A 19,909-nucleotide genomic window follows, 5' to 3' on the forward strand; every position below is an offset into this window, starting at 1 on the left:
ATGCTGCCTGGCACACAGTAGGTGCTTAATAAAAGTCCGTTTCTCAGAGGGAGGAGGAGAACAGGAGAGGGATCTAGGGGAGTGCCTCAGTAGACCGACTTCTCTTAACATCTAAGCCTGTGAAGGAAAACACAGGGGCTCAGGCAAACAATAATGGCAATTTTTATTTATGTAGTTTTTGTATAGCTTATGAAGCACATTCATATGTTTTCATTAAAACCTCTGAATAAACCCAAGGCAGAGAGGGTATTATCAGTACTTCTTGAGGAATTTGAGGTCCAGAGAGGTGAAGGAGCAGAGGAGTGCCCACATACCACTACAATTGAAGGAGGACGATTACAGAGCAGTTTGTGGGTTTAGCAACAAGGAAGCCCTTGGTGACCTTCCGGAGAGCGCGTTCAATAGAGTGGTGGGAGGGACACCAGATCTTGGGGACTGAGGAAGGTACTGATGGAGAGGGAAGAAGAACCAGCCTCTTGGTAGCAAAGCAAAGGAGAGAAATGGGATGTGAATAGGATCAAATAATGGCTTTTTCAAAATAAGAGTGACCTGTGTGCAGTTATCCATTGGAAATGACTTACTCAGGCTGATTTGTGATGACTGAAACTTAAAAAGAAATAAATCGTGGTACTTGAAGGATCACTTTGAAAAATGAGTCTTTGCAAAAGAATTCTCAATAGACTGGGGCCGGGGTAGGGGGGAGATCTAAGTGGCCAGTAAAAATAGGAAGAAACACTCATCTTCCCTCATACTAAAATAAATACTAGTAAAGTAAGAATGAGATACTATTTTTCACCAACGAAATGACCTAGATGAAACTATTTGATAAAATGGAGAGGAGGAAGTGGGAGCATGGGGACCCATACACTGCTGATGGCAGGGGAAGTGGGTGTATTCTTTTGAAGAATATATTTTGAAAACATTTACCAAATGTAAAATGTACATGCTCTTTCACTCAGCAATTTCACTTGGTAATTATCCTAGAGACATACTTCCATATATGGGCAAGGATATTTATCGGAGCATTGCTCTGTGTGTGTGTGTGTGTGTGTGAGAGAGAGAGAGAGAGAGAGAGAGAGAAAGAGAAAGAGGAGAAAGAAGGAAAATTACCCAAATTTCCCTAGGTAGAGCAATACTAACATAATTGTACATGGTACATCCATTCAGCAGTTGATAGAATGAGGGGGTTCTCTATGTCATAACATGGAGTGGAGTTTATCACATATAAGTGACTTTTAAAAAGGCAAATATTCTATAAAATCATACTGAAATATGCAGCAAAAGTGGCTAGAAAACAAGAAAGTATTAAAATTGACTATTTGGAAAGAGTAAGAAGAGAAAAGGGTGATATTATTTTTCATATTATTTTCCTCTCACCTATAAGTGGGTTTTTTTTTTTTTAAAAAAAAAACCATGAGCATGTATTACATTTAAAATAAAATACTGACTTGAAAAATGCCCCACATGATCCCCTTAAATCTTTAGGTCTTATAGTAGTACACTTGAAAAAAATTCCACTTATAAAAATTTGATTCATACACTCTTTTTTCTGGAACACATCTACTGTATTAAGGTACACCAATACAGCTCAATGACCCATCACCAATGGGTTTTTCTCCACCGGCCATTTCCTCTGCTGTGGAGATTACCAAATTGCCAAGAAGTTAGTCTCACAACCTAAGCGATTAAATACCTTTCAACACCCTAGTGCAATCAGGCTCATTTGGAGTGAGTCCAGGATAACAAAAGAATGTTTGAGGACTGTCCCATTTTGAATTAATAGATGGAGTCTCCCAAACTGACTGATCATTATAATCTCTGGGGTGCTCTTTTAAAAATATACACTTACTACTACTCATCCTCCATTCTGACCTAATACGTCAAAGTTGGTGCCCTGAATTATGGGATTTTGCGTGTTGTGTATTTTTAATTTTCTGAATTATGGGTTTGTGTGTTGTGTGCTTTTAATTTTCAAGAGCCAGGTTAAGGAATTTCTGCGTTGCATTGTGGCAACTCTTTCTTTTTTCTTAGAAATTACTATGCAATGGTGCCAGCCAATCTCTCTAGAACAGGAGTCCCTATTTGTTGGCTCAGTAACTGGGAACATGTTTACAGTTGCCAGAAGTCTGTTGACACGCAGAGGGGATGCGCAAGTGAGGACAGTGTCCCCTAAGCTTCTCAAATGGAGATTTCAGTCACAGAGAACACCTTCTAGAAGATCACAGCTAAGACATCTGTTGAGCTAAGATTGTGGGAGGAGGGCTCATGGGAGCTGCATAAAGCAGCACTTTCCAACACTCTTAAGGATATAGAGTGTTTATCAAGGCACTCTGCATGTAAGTAGGGGCCCTTGCTGAAATGATTCCCTCTGATGTCTACGATTCCCAAAGCTTTGCTGGTGGTTCGCTTAACAGAGCTGGACATTAGCCTCGGAAGAAACTCAGTTTGGTCTTGAATGTAGATATCCTTCCTCTCCAAACTATCTAAAATATTATCCAGAGGTTTGTACAAAATGGACTTGGAGAACTGCCTATCAAGACCCTCACCCCCACCGCCTTGAAGACTTAAGCTGCTTTTCTTTGGTTCTTATTCATTTAAAATGAAAATTATACTTTCACCATGAAAAAATTGTGTTAGCTTTGCAGGCTCTCCAGATTAACTTCTCAGTGCTGCCCCTGTTTTCGTACCTTCGCGCTGACCTGACGGCTTGCAGTTCCCCAAGTGCTCCAAGATACTTCATACTCTGTCCCTTCATGCATGCTCTTCTTTTGCTCTTCCTTGCCTGTTTTGGTTTGGCTAATTTCTATCCTTCAACTCCAAACTCAGCATCTCTGCTCTGCTCTGATCTCATCTTCAGTAATTATTTTACCCTCTAAAAATTATATTTCTTTGTTTATATTTGCACAAAATATCTCTGGACAATTATTAGAAATTAATAGCAATTGTTTAGGCAATGGAATGGCTGGGAAACAAGGGTGGGAGGAAAGATGCTTCACTGCTCATTTTCTGTTTGTTGCTTTGAACTTTTGTACTACGTAAATTTACACCTACTCCAATCAATACAATTCAAATTTTAAAACAATAACACATCTCAGCTTCAGAAGAAATTCTATTCTATACTCCTCACAGATTAACAATTTTTAGGCATATTTCCTAATCTGTCTCTTAAAACAATCTTTATTTTTAATTTCACAAGTAATATGTGTATTTTCTCCATTATAAATGCCAATGCAAATTAGTCTTTCTGCTACCAGGCTTCTCTGACATGATACTCATGTGATTTCCATTCTTGTCTTAAATGTCTTTGATCTTAAAAAAGAAATCTCTGGGGTGTAAGAGGGTCAATTGTTTATACAAAATGTTGACTTGAGGTGCTTTAAAATTAATAATGTTGGGTTTTGCTGAAATGGTTCATTAGGGTGACAGTTGTCGCAGTTTCCCCAGACCTAAGAGGGTTTCCAGGATGTTGGATTTTCAGCGTTGAAACTGGAGACACCTGATCAATTAGAATGGACACCTGCCCAAAGAGAAGGGATGTGTGCCTGCTCAGTTGCTTCAGTCATGTCCAACTCTTTGCAAACCCACGGACTGTAGCCCGCCAGGTTCCTCTGTCCATGGAATTTCCCAGGCAAGAATACTGGAGTGAGTTGCCATTTCCTTTTCCAGGGGATCTTCCTGACCCAGGGATCAAACCTTTGTCTCCTGTGTTGGCAGGCGGATTTGTTACCACTCAGCCACGTGGGAAGCCCGAAGAGAAGGGATACCTTATGTGAAACCCCACACTGGGTACTGGCGCCTGGCAGCTGATTACTAGCCCTGGTTTTGTAGCTTTCCTTATCTTTCCAGAAGCTATGTTCATCAACTCCATGACCTTTTTAAAAAGATCTTAACTTCTACTTTAAATTTCAAAATGAAATAAGTGGCATAAAGAAAGAATTTCTACGACATTTGATGCTGCTATGTTCTTAACTGAAGCTGGAAGATTTATCACCTTTAATGGTGCATGCAAAGTAAATCTTATTTTTAATTTTAGACTCAAAAAGAAAATATACCATTCTGACATTTTTTTTTTCTGAAATAGTCCAACGTTTACTAAGTCAAGAACCATTCAATCTAATTGTATAGTATGGTAGAAATAAGTAATTAAAAAGTAAATTAGCAGATGAAAATAATGAGTTGGTAAGTGGGAGGGGAAGGGAGGGCTATAAATGTACTCAACCTAAGAAAAAAGTGAAGATTAATTTCAGTTAGAAGTTGATCTAGAGAGCTCATTGAGTTTTCAGCTTAAAACTGAAATGCGTGCTGAATAAAGCTGTTCCAGACTTCATTAACCAGTAATCTATGTACATAAGAGTGACAGTGAGTGAATAAATGTTGTGGAGCAAAATAAATAAGTTTTTCAAAATAAATGTCTTTTAACAGTAGTTGGCTATTAGTTAAAATAATGAAACAGCTCCAAAAAGCAAGTCTATGAAGTTTTCCTCTTTCATGCTTCCTCCTGCCCATTCACAATTTTATTTTCTTATTTCAGGAACCTACAAATAAAGAGAGCAATATTATATATTCTGTAGATCTTTGCAAAAAGATGAAAGATACATATTGAAGGTTTTGTCCACATATGAGTTTGGCAGATCACACAGAACATTTTAAAATGGTTATTTGGCCACTCCTGATGAGAAATTTGTATGCAGGTCAGGAAGCAACAGTTAGAACTGGACATGGAACAACAGACTGGTTCCAAATAGGAAAAGGAGTATGTCAAGGTTGTATATTGTCACCCTGTATATTTAACTTATATGCAGAGTATATCATGAGAAACGCTGGACTGGAAGAAACACAAGCTGGAATCAAGATTGCAGGGAGAAATATCAATAACCTCAGATATGCAGATGACACCACCCTTATGGCAGAAAGTGAAGAGGAACTAAAAAGCCTCTTGATGAAAGTGAAAGAGGAGAGTGAAAAAGTTGGCTTAAAGCTCAACATTCAGAAAACGAAGATCATGGCATCTGGTCCCACCACTTCGTGGCAAATAGATGGGGAAACAGTGGAAACAGTGTCAGACTTTATTTTGGGGGCTCCAAAATCACTGCAGATGGTGACTGCAGCCATAAAATTAAAAGACACTTACTCCTTGGAAGGAAAGTTATGACCAACCTAGATAGCATATTAAAAAGCAGAGACATTACTTTGCCAACAAAGGTTCGTCTAGTCAAGGCTATGGTTTTTCCAGTGGTCATGTATGGATGTAAGAGTTGGACTGTGAAGAAGGCTGAGCGCCGAAGAATGGATGCTTTTGAACTGTGGTGTTGGAGAAGACTCTTAAGAGTCCCTTGGACCGCAAGGAGATCCAACGAGTCCATTCTGAAGGAGATCAGCCCTGGGATTTCTTTGGAAGGAATGATGCTAAAGCTGAAACTCCAGTACTTTGGCCACCTCATGCGAAGAGTTGACTCATTGGAAAAGACTGTGATGCTGGGAGGGATTGGGGGCAGGAGGAGAAGGGGATGCCAGAGGATGAGATGGCTGGATGGCATCACTGACACGATGGACGTGAGTCTCAGTGAACTCCGGGAGTTGGTGATGGACAGGGAGGCCTGGCGTGCTGCGATTCATGGGTTCGCAAAGAGTCGGAGACAACTGAGCTACTGATCTGATCTGATCTGATGGCTTGGGGCAGCCAGAAGAGGAATTCTTTATCTGGATGCCTTTCTGGAAGTATAAAGCATCTGAAATTTAGAAAAAGTCTGCAAAGTTTGGTGTTTACGTGTACATGGAGCAAAAGCAAAAACAAAACCCAGTTGTGGAAGGGACTGGTGATAGAAGAAAGGTTCAATGCTGTAAAGAGCAATATTGCATAGGAACCTGGAATGTTAGGTCCATGAATCAAGGCAAATTGGAAGTGGTCAAATAGGAGATGACAAGAGTGAACATTTACATTCTAGGAATCGGCGAACTAAGACGGACTGGAATGGGTGAATTTAACTCAGATGACCCTTATATCTACTACTGTGGGCAAAAATCCCTTAGAAGAAATGGAGTAGCCCTCATAGTCAAGAAAAGAGTCTGAAATGCAGTACTAGGATGCAGTCTCAAAAATGATAGAATGATCTCTGTTTGTTTCCAAGGCAAACCATTCAGTATTACAGTAATCAAGTCTGTGCCTCCATCAGTAAAGCTGAAGAAGCTGAATTTGAACAGGTCTAGGAAGACCTGCAAGACCTTCCAGAACTAACACCCCAAAAAGATGTCCTTTTCATTATAGGAGACTGGAATGCAAAAGTAGAAAGTCAAGAGATACCTGGAGTAACAGGCAAATTTGGCCTTGGAGTACAAAACAAAGCAGGTCAAAGGCTAACAGAGTTTCGCCAAGAGAATGCACTGGTCATAGCAAACACCCTCTTCCAATAACACAAGAGAAGACTCTACACATGGACATCACCACATGGTCAATACTGAAATCAGATTGATAATATTCTTTGTAGCCAAAGATGATGATGAAATCCTCTGGTTCAGTTCAGTTCAGTTCAGTCGCCCAGTCGTGTTGGACTCTTTGCAACCCCATGAGCCACAGCACGCCAGGCCTCCCTGTCCATTACCAACTCCCAGAGTTCACTCAAACTCACGTCCATCGAGTCAGTGATGCCATCCAGCCATCTCATCCTCTGGTGTCCCCTTCTCCTCCTGCCCCCAATCCCTCCCAGCATCAGAGTCTTTTCCAATGAGTCAACTCTTCGCATGAGGTGGCCAAAGTACTGGAGTTTCAGCTTTAGCATTAGTCCTTCCAAAGAACACCCAGGACTGATCTCCTTTAGAATGGACTGGTTGGATCTCCTTGCAGTCCAAGGGACTCTCAAGAGTCTTCTCCAACACCACAGTTCAAAACCATCAATTCTTTGGCTCTCAGCTTTCTTCCAAGTCCAACTCTCACATCCATACATGACTACTGGAAAAACCATAGACTTGACAAGATGGACCTTTGTTGGCAAAGTAATGTCTCTGTTTTTTAATATGCTATCTAGGTTGGTCATAACTTTCCTTCCAAGGAGTAAACATCTTTTAATTTCATGGCTGCAATCACCATCTGCAGTGATTTTGGAGCCCCAAAAAATAGTCTGACACTGTTTCCCCTGTTTCCCCATCTATTTGCCATGAAGTGATGGGACCAGATGCCATGATCTTCGTTTTCTGAATGTTGAGCTTTAAGCCAACTTTTTCAACTCTCCTCTTTCACTTTTATCAAGAGGCCTTTTAGTTCCTCTTCACTTTCTGCCATAAAGGTGGTGTCATCTGCATATATGAGGTTATTGATATTTCTCCCGGCAATCTTGATTCCAGCTTATGCTTCTTCTAGCCTAGCCTTTCTCATGATGTACTCTGCATATAAGTTAAATAAGCAGGGTGACAATATACAGCCTTAACGTACTCCTTTTCGTATTTGGAACCAGTCTGTTGCACCATGTCCAGTTCTAACTGTTGCTTCCTGACCTGCATATAGGTTTCTCAAGAGGCAGGTCAGGTGGTTTGGTATTCCCATCTCTTTCAGAATTTTCCACAGTTTATTGTGATCCACAAAGTCAAAGGCTTTGGCATAGTCAATAAAGCAGAAATAGATGTTTTTCTGGAACTCTCTTGCTTTTTCAATGATCCAGCAGATGTTGGCAATTTGATCTCTGGTTCCTCTGCCTTCTCTAAAACCAGCTTGAACATCTGGAAGTTCACGGTTCATGTACTGCTGAAGCCTGGCTTGGAGAATTTTGAGCATTACTTTACTGGCGTGTGAGATGAATGCAATTAGGGAGGAAAAATATCTGGATACTAATACTTTGCCTTCCCAGTTTCAGTATGTTCAGCATTTCTAATTGATTGGGGAGGCCCTGAAGGAGGCCAGTTGAGTAAAAAAAAAAAAAGAAAAAGGCACCCCTCTCCAAAGGTGAAAGTAACTCTCATTAAGGTGAAGTCTGAACGGATAATGTGGACTCTATATGTAAGTCAGCAAAAAAATATCTACAGTTTAGAAATAGGAAAGATGTTCCTGAATGTTATTTAGTTCAGTGTTAGATTGACTTTACACTGTCAGGGACATTTCATCACTCATAGGAGGCAGAGATTTTGTATATTTTTATCTGATGGGATTTCAGTTCAGTTCAGTTCAGTCGCTCAGTCGTGTCCAACTCTTTGTGACCCCATGGATCAAAGCACGCCAGGCCTCCCTGTCCATCATCAACTCCAGGAGTTCACTCAGACTCACGTCCATTGAGTCAGTGATGCCATCCAGTCACCTCATCCTCTGTCGCCCCCTTCTCCTCCTGCCCCCAATCCCTCCCAGCATCACAGTCTTTTCCAATGAGTCAACTCTTCACATGAGGTGGCCAAAGTACTACTGGAGTTTCAGCTTTAGCATCATTCCTTCCAAAGAAATCCCAGGGCTGATCTCCTTCAGAATGGACCAGTTGGATCTCCTTGCAGTCCAAGGGACTCTCAAGAGTCTTCTCCAACACCACAGTTCAAAAGCATCCATTCTTTGGCGCTCGGCCGAAGTCCAACTCTCACATCCATACATGACTACTGGAAAAACCATAGCCTTGACTAGACAGACCTTTGTTGGCAAAGTAATGTCTCTGCTTTTGAATATGCTATCTAGGTTGGACATAACTTTCCTTCCAAGGAGCCAGATGAAATTAAATTCTATTTGGTAGAAAGAAGACCATAAAGGGTATACTTTATGATTTTGTTGGACATTAATCAATTCTGCAAAAAAAAAATTGAGGTAAAATTCATACAACAGAAAATTAACCATTAACCATTTTAAAGTGTGCAATTTAGTCAAATTTAGTATGTTCAGAATCTTGTGCAACAGTCTCCTCTATCTAATTCTAGAACATTTTCATCACCCCCAAAGGAAACTCTGTACCTGTTAAACAGTTAATCCCCATTCCACCACATTCCCAGCTCCTGTCAACCACTGATCTGCTCTCTGTCTCTATGGAGTTGCTTACTCTGGATATTTCTTTTGTGTCTAGCTCCTCTCACTTATTATGTTTTTGAGATTATCTATGTTGTAGCATGTATCAATACTTCATGCCTTTTTGTAACTGGGTAATATTCCACTGAACATTTAGCTCACATTTTGTTTATCCATTCATCTGTTGGTGGACATTTGGTTCTTTCCACCTTTTGGCTACCGTGAACAGTGGTACTGTGATCATTCTCGTATAAGTATTAGTTTGAATATCTGTGTTTAATTCCTTTGGGTATATATCTTGGACTAGAAATGCTAGATCATGCAGCAATTTTATGTTTAAGTTTCTGAGGAAGCACCAAACTGGTTTTCATAGTGGCTACGGCATTTTACATTCCCAATGACAATGTATAGGTATTCCAATTTCCTCATATTCCTGTCAACATTTATTTTCCTTTTCTAAGGGTTGTGATGAACCTAGGGGATGTGATCTCATTGTGGTGTTAATTTGTATTACTCTAATGACTAATGACATTGAGCATTTTTTTATGTGCTTGTTGGCCATTTGTATGTCTTCTTTGGAGACATCTTTTCAAGTCCTTTGCTATTTTTAAATTGGGTTGTTTGTCCTTCTGTTGTCGAGTTTATATGTATTCTTTATATATTCTGGACATTAAATAAACTCCTGTCACATATATGATCTTCAAATATTTTCTCCCATTTTTTGGGTTGTCTTCTCACTCTTTTGATAAAGTTCAGTTTATTTTTGGTCATTTTTGTTGCTTGTGTTTTTGGTGTCGTATCTAAGAAAGCATTGTCAAATCCAAAGTCATGAAGATTTACTCCTATGTTTTCTTCTAGGTTTTATAGTTTTAGCTCTTTAGGTATTTGATTCATTTTGAGTTCATTTTTGCATATGGTATGAGTCAAAAGTCCAGCTTAATTATTTTGCTTGTGGGTAATCAGTTTTACCAGGATCAATTTTTGAAGAGACTATTCTTTCTTCATTGAATGGTCTTAGCACCTTTGTCAAAAATCAATTGACTAGAGATGTATAGGCTTGTTCAATTCTATCCTTATTTATCTCTGGACTCTCTTTTTATTTGATTCCTCCTCCAAAGATTCTGATGTGATTGACCTGGGACTGGCAACCACTCTGTTTGTTCTTCTTTTTTAAGCTCCCCAGGTGATCCTACCAGTACTTGGTGTTGACAATCACTGTCTTAAGAGAAGTTCTACTGAAACCACTTCTGATCTAGTAGTCTCTTTGGTGCTTCAGGATTCTCACTGGGAAAAGTGGATGTGAGTGGGTGTTGCTGAAGAGAGATAATATTTGGGGACTAGTCTTATGTTGACTGTGAGCTTAGGTGAGACAAACACTAGGAAAAAGGGACATTTCTTATACATCTTCTCACTGTTGTGGCTCCTTTGTGTTTAAGAAAACTAAAACCAAGTCCTTGTCATATGCCACAAAAGGGTAACACAGTCTAGTGTCTCCAAAACAGTAAGTAAAACAGAAACCTACACCTGAAGTCTATCAGATGATAAATACATTATTAAACAAAAAGTAATGAAGGAATGGACAGCATAAAAGTAGGAGTTTCGGGAGAAGAGGCTGGTGACCTTGGCAAGCTGGTGAGGGAGATATTTTGACTACGATGGTGCATTCTCTGCTTTTTCAGAAAAAAGTGGAAATACGAAGGATTGCGCTTAGAATGATTTGGTGACACGGGGAAAGTCTCTCGCATTGTTAGTCATTTTTTCCAGTGTTACTTCTTACACTTGCAGCCTGTCTAACTTCCTACACTGTCACTTCCACACATCTGTTCTTTGGACTAATTCCTCATTTCCGCCTCTTCCTTCTAAAGCAGGCTTATTTCTACGAGGCAGCTTTGTATGGGGGCTGGATATGCAGGCCTTGGAGCCAAACTGCCAGGGATTGTAGCTCAGCTCTGCTACCCTCTAAATATGAGCTGGGCAGGTTACTCAGCACCTTTATTTCTTCACATGTATAGAATCCTCTTTATTGAATTATTTTGAGCTGGTAAATAATCTGCCTGCCAATGCAGGAGACGCAAGAGATGCAGGTTCAATTCCTGCATTGGGAAGATCCCCTGGAGAAGGAAATGGCAACCTCCTTCAGTAATCTCACCTGGAAAATCCAGGGACGGAGAAGTCTGGTGGGCTATGGTCCATAGGGTCGCAAAGAATCAGACATGACTGAGAGACTGAACATACACACACAGACACACACATTAAAGCACTTAAAATATCACCTGGCATGGAATGAGTGCTCCACGAACCCTAGCTATTTCATTATTATATTATTGCCCAGGAGTTAGAGCCATCAGCTGGAGTAACAGTAAGGTACAGAGGTACCTCTTTGGGACCATAGAAGAAGGCTGTGAGGATTCTTAGTGAAACCATGGAGGTCTTGAAGACAACAGTGAGAAATTCTGAACAAAGAATGACTTGAACAGAAGTAGATTGGATGGATTTGGCATCTGCTTTAAACAACCAGGTAAGTAGGTTTTATCTCATTCCTGATTGGCCTGACAGATGCAATTCCCCCTTGTAAATGCAACTCTGTCTTGGGATGGGAAGCAGGCTGCCCGGTGGGGATTTCATTTGCCATTTCTAGCTGCCTTGTCTCCAGTACCTTCCTAGACTACAATGGGTGACTCAGGAGCTTCCCCATTCACATATCTGATACCTCTGCTGCAACAATGTAGCCATTTTCTAAGCTGTGTCAAAGAGGTGGATAACACCTGACTTTTCCTATTTGCCCCCAATTTCTTCTCCACACCTGATCTGACCACAGACTACTCTATCTCCCAAAGCAAAATAGAAGCACGGAAGTACGTGATTTCTAGGTGGAATTCTCTAGCTAATTTATGGACCTAGGTTCTTTCTATCTTTCCACTCTGCCATTTCCAGTGTATCAGTGACAGCGTTCGTTCAAAGGTATAAGAAAGCTGCTACAGTAGCAAAAGGCAACAGTGTCAAAAAGCAGGAAGAAAGATTTATTTCAATCATTTCTTTCCTCATCCCAGAAAATATGGCTCTTTCAGTCCTACTGGACAGGCCTGAGTCACAATATACCTTAACTTCAAGGAGGCTCCGATATTAAACATCTGGATTTTCAGCTTCCCTTGGAATACAGGAAGGCTCTGCCAGGCAAGAAAGAAGGGTAGGAAAATGGCTGTTAGGTTGGCAACTAAAACTGTCTGCTTTTTGACATAGTGGTAATTGCACTTTTTGTTACCTAATCACTTTACATTTTAACAGACCACACTTGAGCGGGCTGGCATAGCTTATTGGGATAAAATGAATTTGCTTAAAGATGCTACAGTCTGCAAGCAAATCCTGTGTCTCTCACTGACCACTCCATCCAACTAAGTCCTGATTCAATGTTGCTCTGACTAGGGAGCGCTGTGTGTCTTCCTCCTTTATGCTTCTGTAGAATTTGTGATCTCCTGAGCCAATTTAATTTAATTCATCTAATAAATGACAGCACAGAAGGTTGCTTTTCTGCTGCAATGCTCAGGAGATAGATCTGTATTTGCTAATTTTTTTTTAAAGTTTGATTAAAAATTCAATAAAACAAACAAGTTACAATGTATAATTATCATTAATTTCAGAACAGATTATTTTCATGTACTTATGAAAAAAATACTCCAGTAATCTTATCTAGCCTTGGAATTTAGAGGTAAATTCACTGAAGAATCCCTCTTTGTTTTTATTCAAGATTCTGCTCTGTCCTAATATTAGAAAATTTAACTTATGTTTGCATATTTTCCACCTTTTTGATCAATTGTTATTTGTGCAAATAAAAAATATTGTTTAAATTAAATTATATTTTCTGGAATGAAGAAAGAAATGATTGAAAGAAATCTTTCTTCCTGCTTTTTGACACTGTTGCCTTTTGCTACTGTAGCAGCTTTCTTATACCTTTGAATGAACACTGTCACTGATACACTGGAAATGGCAGAGCAGAAAGATGGAAAGAACCTGGGTCCATTTAAATTAAATTGTTAAAGGAACCTTCTCCTGTGCTGTCATTTATTAGATTAATTAAATTAAATTGGCTCAGGGGGTCACAAGTTCTACAGAAGCATAGTGGGGGAAGACACACAGGGCTCCCTAGTCAGAGCAACATTGAATCAGGACTTAGTTGGATGGAGTGGTCAGTGAGAGACACAGGATAAAGATGTATTTAAATCTTTAAATAAAAAATATTGTTTAACAATGCATGTTCACTGTAAGAAAGAATACAAATAATATAAACTACACAAAGTTAAAAGGAACTGCCCACAGTTAACAGCACTGCCCACAGCGAATAACTTAATTTTTGATCTGTGCAAGTCGGTCAGTCATGTCCACCTTTTTGCGACCCCATGGACTATATAGTCCATGGAATTCTCCAGGCCAGAATGCTGGAGTGGGAAGACTTTCCCTTCTCCAGGGGATCTTCCCAACCCAGGGATAGAACCCAGGTCTCCCACATTGCAGGTGGATTCTTTACCAGCTGACCTACCAGGAAAGCCTAATTCTTGATCTAGGCCTATACAAATATAAATATGCATTTACAGACATGAATTTTTTAAAAACAACATTATGTATTGTTCTACAACTGTTTTTTAAAAATATACCAATATATCCTACTCAGCTTTCCATATGCTTATGTATAACTTATTTAATTTATTATCAAATATTATATTCATATAATGTACCTTTTGCAATTTTCAGAATATTTTTATCTTCCACTCCCCCTTTTTTTCATAGAAAAGAACTCCTCTTGACTAACACTATAATGACTCTTTAAAGAGTTTTAAAAATGGCTCTAATAAACTTTAAGAATACTAAAGTCTTGATAGAACATAACCTTTTTTTAGGATGGAATTGAATAGAAGAGGACTATGATTTTATAATGATGATGATGATGATTATAACTCCTACTTGTGTTTATACATTTTAAGATAATCTTCTATAAAGAATCTCATTTAAACTCCATCTAATGTTATTTTGTTCTAGAAGTACCTGCAGATTCTCCTGATAACACTATTTTTATTATAATAAAGTTTTACAGGCTGAGCTGGGAACAGCATGATAATGTTGTTATTGCTACACATGCAATCATTATTTAATAAAGATGGAAATTAATAGCTCTAACATTGCTCCATGCCCAGCCTTACCCAGCTTTGAATGAAGGTTTCCTAACTATATCCTGCTGTTTATTTCTATGCTTCAAAATACATGAGGGAACAAGGACAGAATTAAAGGGAGAAAGATAATTTTACAGCTATAGGTCTAATTTTTAAGACTCCATCACAACAATTGAAACAAAAACTGGACCAAAACATTTAGTAAAGTTGTAGAATAACAACACTATCAACCATCTTGGTCTGATTAATAATAGGATACTATACAAGGAAATGCAGAATATGCATTCTTTTCAATGTCTATACATTCTTAAAAATAGACCATAAGCTAGGTCATAAAACAAGTCTCAATAAATGTGTAGGAAAATAAATCATGCAAAGATGTTTTCTGACTGCAGAGGAATTAATTTAAAATTAATAACAATAGCATAGGAAAATATTGAATATTCAAAAATTAAACAGCATACTTCTAAATAATTCATGAGTCAAGGAAGAAATTACAGAGAAAGGTAGAAAATATTTTGAATTATGATAAAGAACATGTAATAGGTATTTGTTACTGTCTGGATGAAGCACAAGCTGGAATCAAGATTGCCGGGAGAAATATCATTAACCTCAGATATGCAGATGACACCACACTTATGGCAGAAAGCAAAGAACTAAAAAGCCTGTTGAGGAAAGTGAAAGAGGAGAATGAAAAAGTTGGCTTAAAACTCAACATTCAGAAAACTAAGATCATGGCATCCAATCCCATCACTTTATGGCAAATAGATGGGGAAACAATGGAAACAGTGAGAGACATTATTTTCTTGGGCACAAAATCACTGCAGATGGTGACTTCAGCCCTGAAATTAAAAGATGCTTGCTCCTTGAAAGAAAAGTTATGACCAACCTAGACAGCATATTAAAAAGCAGAGACATTACTTTGCCGACCAAGGTCTGTATAGTCAAAGCTATGGTTTTTCCAGTAGTCATGTATGCATGTGAGAGTTGGACTATAAAGAAAGCTGAGTGCGGAAGAATTGATGTTTTTGAACTGTGGTGTTGGAGAAGACTTTTGAAAGTCCCTTGGATTGCAAGGAGATCCAACCAGTCCATCCTAAAGGAAATCAGTCCTGAATATTCATTGAAGGACTGATGAAGCTGAAATTCCAATACTTTGGCCTCCTATGCAAAGAACTGACTCATTTGAAAAGACCCTGATGCTGGGAAAGATTGAAGGTGGGAGAAGGGGACGACAGAGGATGAGATGGTTGGATGGCATCACTGACTCAATGGACATGAATTTGAGTAAGCTCCAGGAGTTGGTGATGGACAGGGAAGACTGGCATGCTGCAGTCCATGGGGTCACAAAGATTTGGACATGACTGAGCGACTGAACTGAACTGAACAGGTATTTTTAGGATGAAGCCAAAACAGCATTTAGGTGAAAAGATAAAACTTTAAATGTTTATATCAGTGACCAAAGGGCTTCTGTCATAGCTCAGTTGGTAAAGAATCTGCCTGCAATTTAGGAGACCATGGTTTGATTCCTGGGTTGGGAAGATCCCCTGGAGAAGGGAAAAGCTACCACTCCAGTATTCTGGTGTGGAGAGTTCTATGGACTGTGTAGTTCATGGGGTTGCAGAGTCGGATATGACTTTCACTTTTCATCAGTGACCAAAAATTATATATTTACAACTAGCCAGACTAAAGAAAAAAGGGGGATCTTCCTTGGTATCTCAGTCAGTAAAGAATCTTCTTGCAATGCAGAAGGCCTGGGTTCAATCCCTGGGTCAGGAAGATCCCCTGGAGAAGGGAATGGCAACCCACTCCATTATTCTTGCCTGGAGAATTCCATGGACAGACAATGGGGTCACAAAGAGTTGGACATGACTGACTAACACACACACATGCAAACACACACACTACAAAAGGGGGAAAATAAAAGATAAGGGATCAGTAAAATAAAAACAAATAAAGAATAAGGAAAATTAACCAGTCAAGAAGTTGAGTCTTTAAATTGATCAACAGAATTGATGACGCCGTAGCTAGAATGATCAATGGAAAAACAAAACACAAATCACCAACATCAGGATTTAAATAGATATTTTTGTTACAGATCCCACAGGCAATAAAAGGATAATATAATATTATAAATAACTTTATGGCAACAGATTCAACAGGCTGGATGAAACTGACAATTTTATGAAAAATGCAATTTACCTAAACTAATACAAGACAAAACAGAAAATCTCAATAGTTTTATTTCTCTTAGAGAAATGAAATACATTATCAAAGTTCTTCCCACAAATAAAATACTCCCTAAGCCCAGACGATTTCACTGGTGAATGGTATCAAACACTTAGGGAAGATATAAAACCACTATTACACAATCTCTCTCAGGAAAGAGAGGAGAGAATACGTCCTTACTCATTTTATGAGGTCAGCATAACCTCAATACCCAAACCCGAGAAAGACACTACTTAAAAAAAGTTACAGATCAATATCCCTCAGAAGCGTTGATGCAAAAATTCTTATAAAAAAATCAGCAAATTGAATGCAACAATATAAAAAGGATCAGATATCATGACCAAATGGGGCATTTATACGCTGAAGTGAAAAAGTTAAAGTGTTAGTCACCCAGTTGTATCCAACTCTTTGCGACCCAGTAGACTGTACCAGGCTTCTCTGTCCATGGGGATTCTCCAGGCAAGAATGCTTGAGTGGGTAGCCAATCCCTTCTTCAGGGAATCTTCCCAACTCAAGGATCAAACCTGGGTCTGCTGCACTGCAGGCAGATTCTTTACCATCTGAGCCACCAGGGTTACAAATAAAAAATAAAATTTAAATTCCATGTACAGTAGTGCTCCCAAACACAAACTTCTTGAAAATCTACTAATGCTATCCAAGACTTTTACAATGAAAATATTGCTGATATTTTAAAGACCTAAATAAATGGATATACAAATACTATGTTTATGGGTTGTAACATTTAATATTGTTAGGATGTCAGTTCATACCAATCCATCTATAAATTCAACACGATCCCAGTTTAAATTTGTCTTCTTTTTAATAGGAATTGACAAATAGATTTTTAAATTAAATGTAGATGCATTGGAGAAATCTCTTTCAGTCTCTGCCCACTTTTAATTATCTTTATGTATTTATTTTTGACTGTGCTGGGTCTTCGGTGCTGTGTTCAGGCTTTCTCTAATTGCCGCAAGTGGGGGCTACTCTCTAGTGGTGGTGGGCAGGTTTCTCACTGCAGCGGCTTCTCTTGGTGTGAAGCACAGGCTGTAGAGGGCACAGGCTTCAGTAGCTGCAGCAAGCAGGCTTAGTAGCTGGGGCTCGCAGGCTCAGTAGCTGCACGGGCTTAGTTGCCCCGCAGCATGTGGAATAATCCTGGACTAGGGATCAAACACGTGCCCTCTGCATTGGCAGGTGGGTTCTTAACCACTAGACCACCAGGGAAACCCAGTTATCTGTTTTTTGTTGAGGCTGAGTTGTATGAGCTGTTCAAGTACAAATGTCTTTAATAGAATATGCTGAACTGGTTAAAGTACAAAGATCGTTTCATACTTATACGATTTTAACTTGAGAAAAACAGAAATATTGGGCATCTAACCCACTGAGATTGTGGGCAGGACTCTATGGCGATAACATCAGAAATGTAGCCAGCTTGTTGTCTTTCCAAGAGCCATGTCCAGAACCCTGGGACTCTGATTTCCATCTAACACATGGGGAAGTTCCCTGGAGGTTATTCAGTGAATTTGATTTTACATTAAGGAATTACTTGGAATCTGCCTTCAGCCAATTCTAGATTTAATTATTCATCGCAAATATTGCTTGCCAATTGACATCTTTGTTTATATTGAAGCTGATGATTCCCATCTTTGATTGTGTGTGACTTTCTTCCTTTAGTATTATGTATTACTCAGTCCTTCAAGGTAAAGTAGAGAGACATCTTTCAACAGTTATGGTGAGCTCCTCAGTTCTGGGTAGCATCAGCCAATGGATTTTTATATCTTGCCAATTCTCTAATTCTTTATGGTTAATTCATAGCCTTATGGACTTTTAAAAATAGCTTTGATAAATCCAAAAGGCCATCCACTTTCTCTTCACAGAAGTTGCAAATTGGTATTGGTCCATGTTTGAGTATCTCCAACTAGTCTTCCTATCCAAACTTGTTTATTTGCAATGACATCTGGCCCAGTTCAGTGTCCATTGAGATTATTCATAATGACTTGAAATCATCTGTTTTATTATTATTTATCTTCAGGGAACTTCACAGCACACTATTGAAGTCATCCAGTTGATGTCTGTTTTTCCATTCTTTAAGTCATAAAGAATAGCACTGAATCAAGTGTGAGAAGATTTTCCCATCCAGGGAAACAAAGATGCTCCTGATTTTCCGTGTTTCTCATTTTCACATTTTTCTGACCAAGGAGATTTAAACAGTGTGAAAGTAATCCAAAATAAATAATCTGTTCAAAATAAATCAATCTAACAGTGACTTGCAGGATGATTGTGGGGTATATGAATGGGATAAATGCATTAAATTACCAGATTCAGTTTCACAGGTAGCACCTAGCTGCAGATGGTCTATAGATAGGATCCACCAGTTAGTGTTTGTTGAGCATCTGTAACATGCCGAGTTAAGCACTATGAGGACTCTGGAGATGAAAAAGGCAAGTTTCCTAGACAGACATATGCAAATCAAGCAAGGAAGTATATGATAAAGATCAATAGAGATGCATGAATTAATACTATTGGAGCTGAACAGAGAAAGAACCCTACAAATTGCTAGGCTTTAGAAGATTTCATGAAGGAACATAGTGTTGGAACTGGGCCTTGAAAGATGGATAGTAGTTTCACAGCAAGGAAGGATATGCCTGGTGGATGAAATGGCACATGAAAAGGCCTAGAATTCAGGGAGTCAGAGGGTGTTAAATCCGTCTGTCACAGGCTTTGTGCATGCTCTTCTGGTGAGCAAAACTTCAATATGCCAGCTCTTTCATTCATAATGGTGAAGAGATAGGAAGCAATTGATACACTTGACCAAGAGTCATCTCTGTACAGAGGCCATCTAGGGATTTCTTTAAAAAAAAAAAGTTAAATAATTTATTTGGCTGTGCCAGGTCTTAGTCGTGGCAAGTTGGATCTAGTTACCTGACCAGAGATCGAACCTAGTACCCCTGCTTTGGGAGCATGGAGTCTTAGACACTGGACCACCAGGGAAGTGTCTACGGATTTCTTACTGGAGGGAGTGGAAATTATTTTTTATAGAGTAGTTTACTAACTCAGCAGAATCCAATCCTTATGAAAAGGTTTTACCTTGCACATGTATCCAAACAGTTGATTCAGACAGTAAGTAATCTGCTTCAATGTGGGAGACCTGGGTTTGATCCCTGGGTCCGATCCCTGGGTCAGGAAGATATTCTGGAGAAGGGAATGGCTACTCACTCCAGTATTCTTGCCTAGAGAATTACATGCACAGAGGAGCCTGGCAGGCTACAGTCCATGGGGTTGCAAAGAGTTGGACATGACTTAGTGACTAACACTGCACACATACACTGATCATATTTCCTTTCTGTTGAATAGGGTTGAGGGAATTAGGGCATGATATTGTTTGATGAAACCTAACCTTGTTAGGTTTGGAGAAGGCAATGGCAACCCACTCCAGTACTCTTGCCTGGAGAATCCCATGGACGCAGGAGCCTGGTGGGCTGCCGTCTACGGGGTCGCACAGAGTCGGACATGACTGAAGTGACTTAGCAGCAGTAGCAGTAGCAACCTTGTTAGG

The sequence above is a fragment of the Bos taurus genome, chromosome 22 (genome assembly GCF_002263795.3).
Source record: "Bos taurus isolate L1 Dominette 01449 registration number 42190680 breed Hereford chromosome 22, ARS-UCD2.0, whole genome shotgun sequence".
In the NCBI taxonomy this organism is placed as follows: domain Eukaryota; kingdom Metazoa; phylum Chordata; class Mammalia; order Artiodactyla; family Bovidae; genus Bos; species Bos taurus.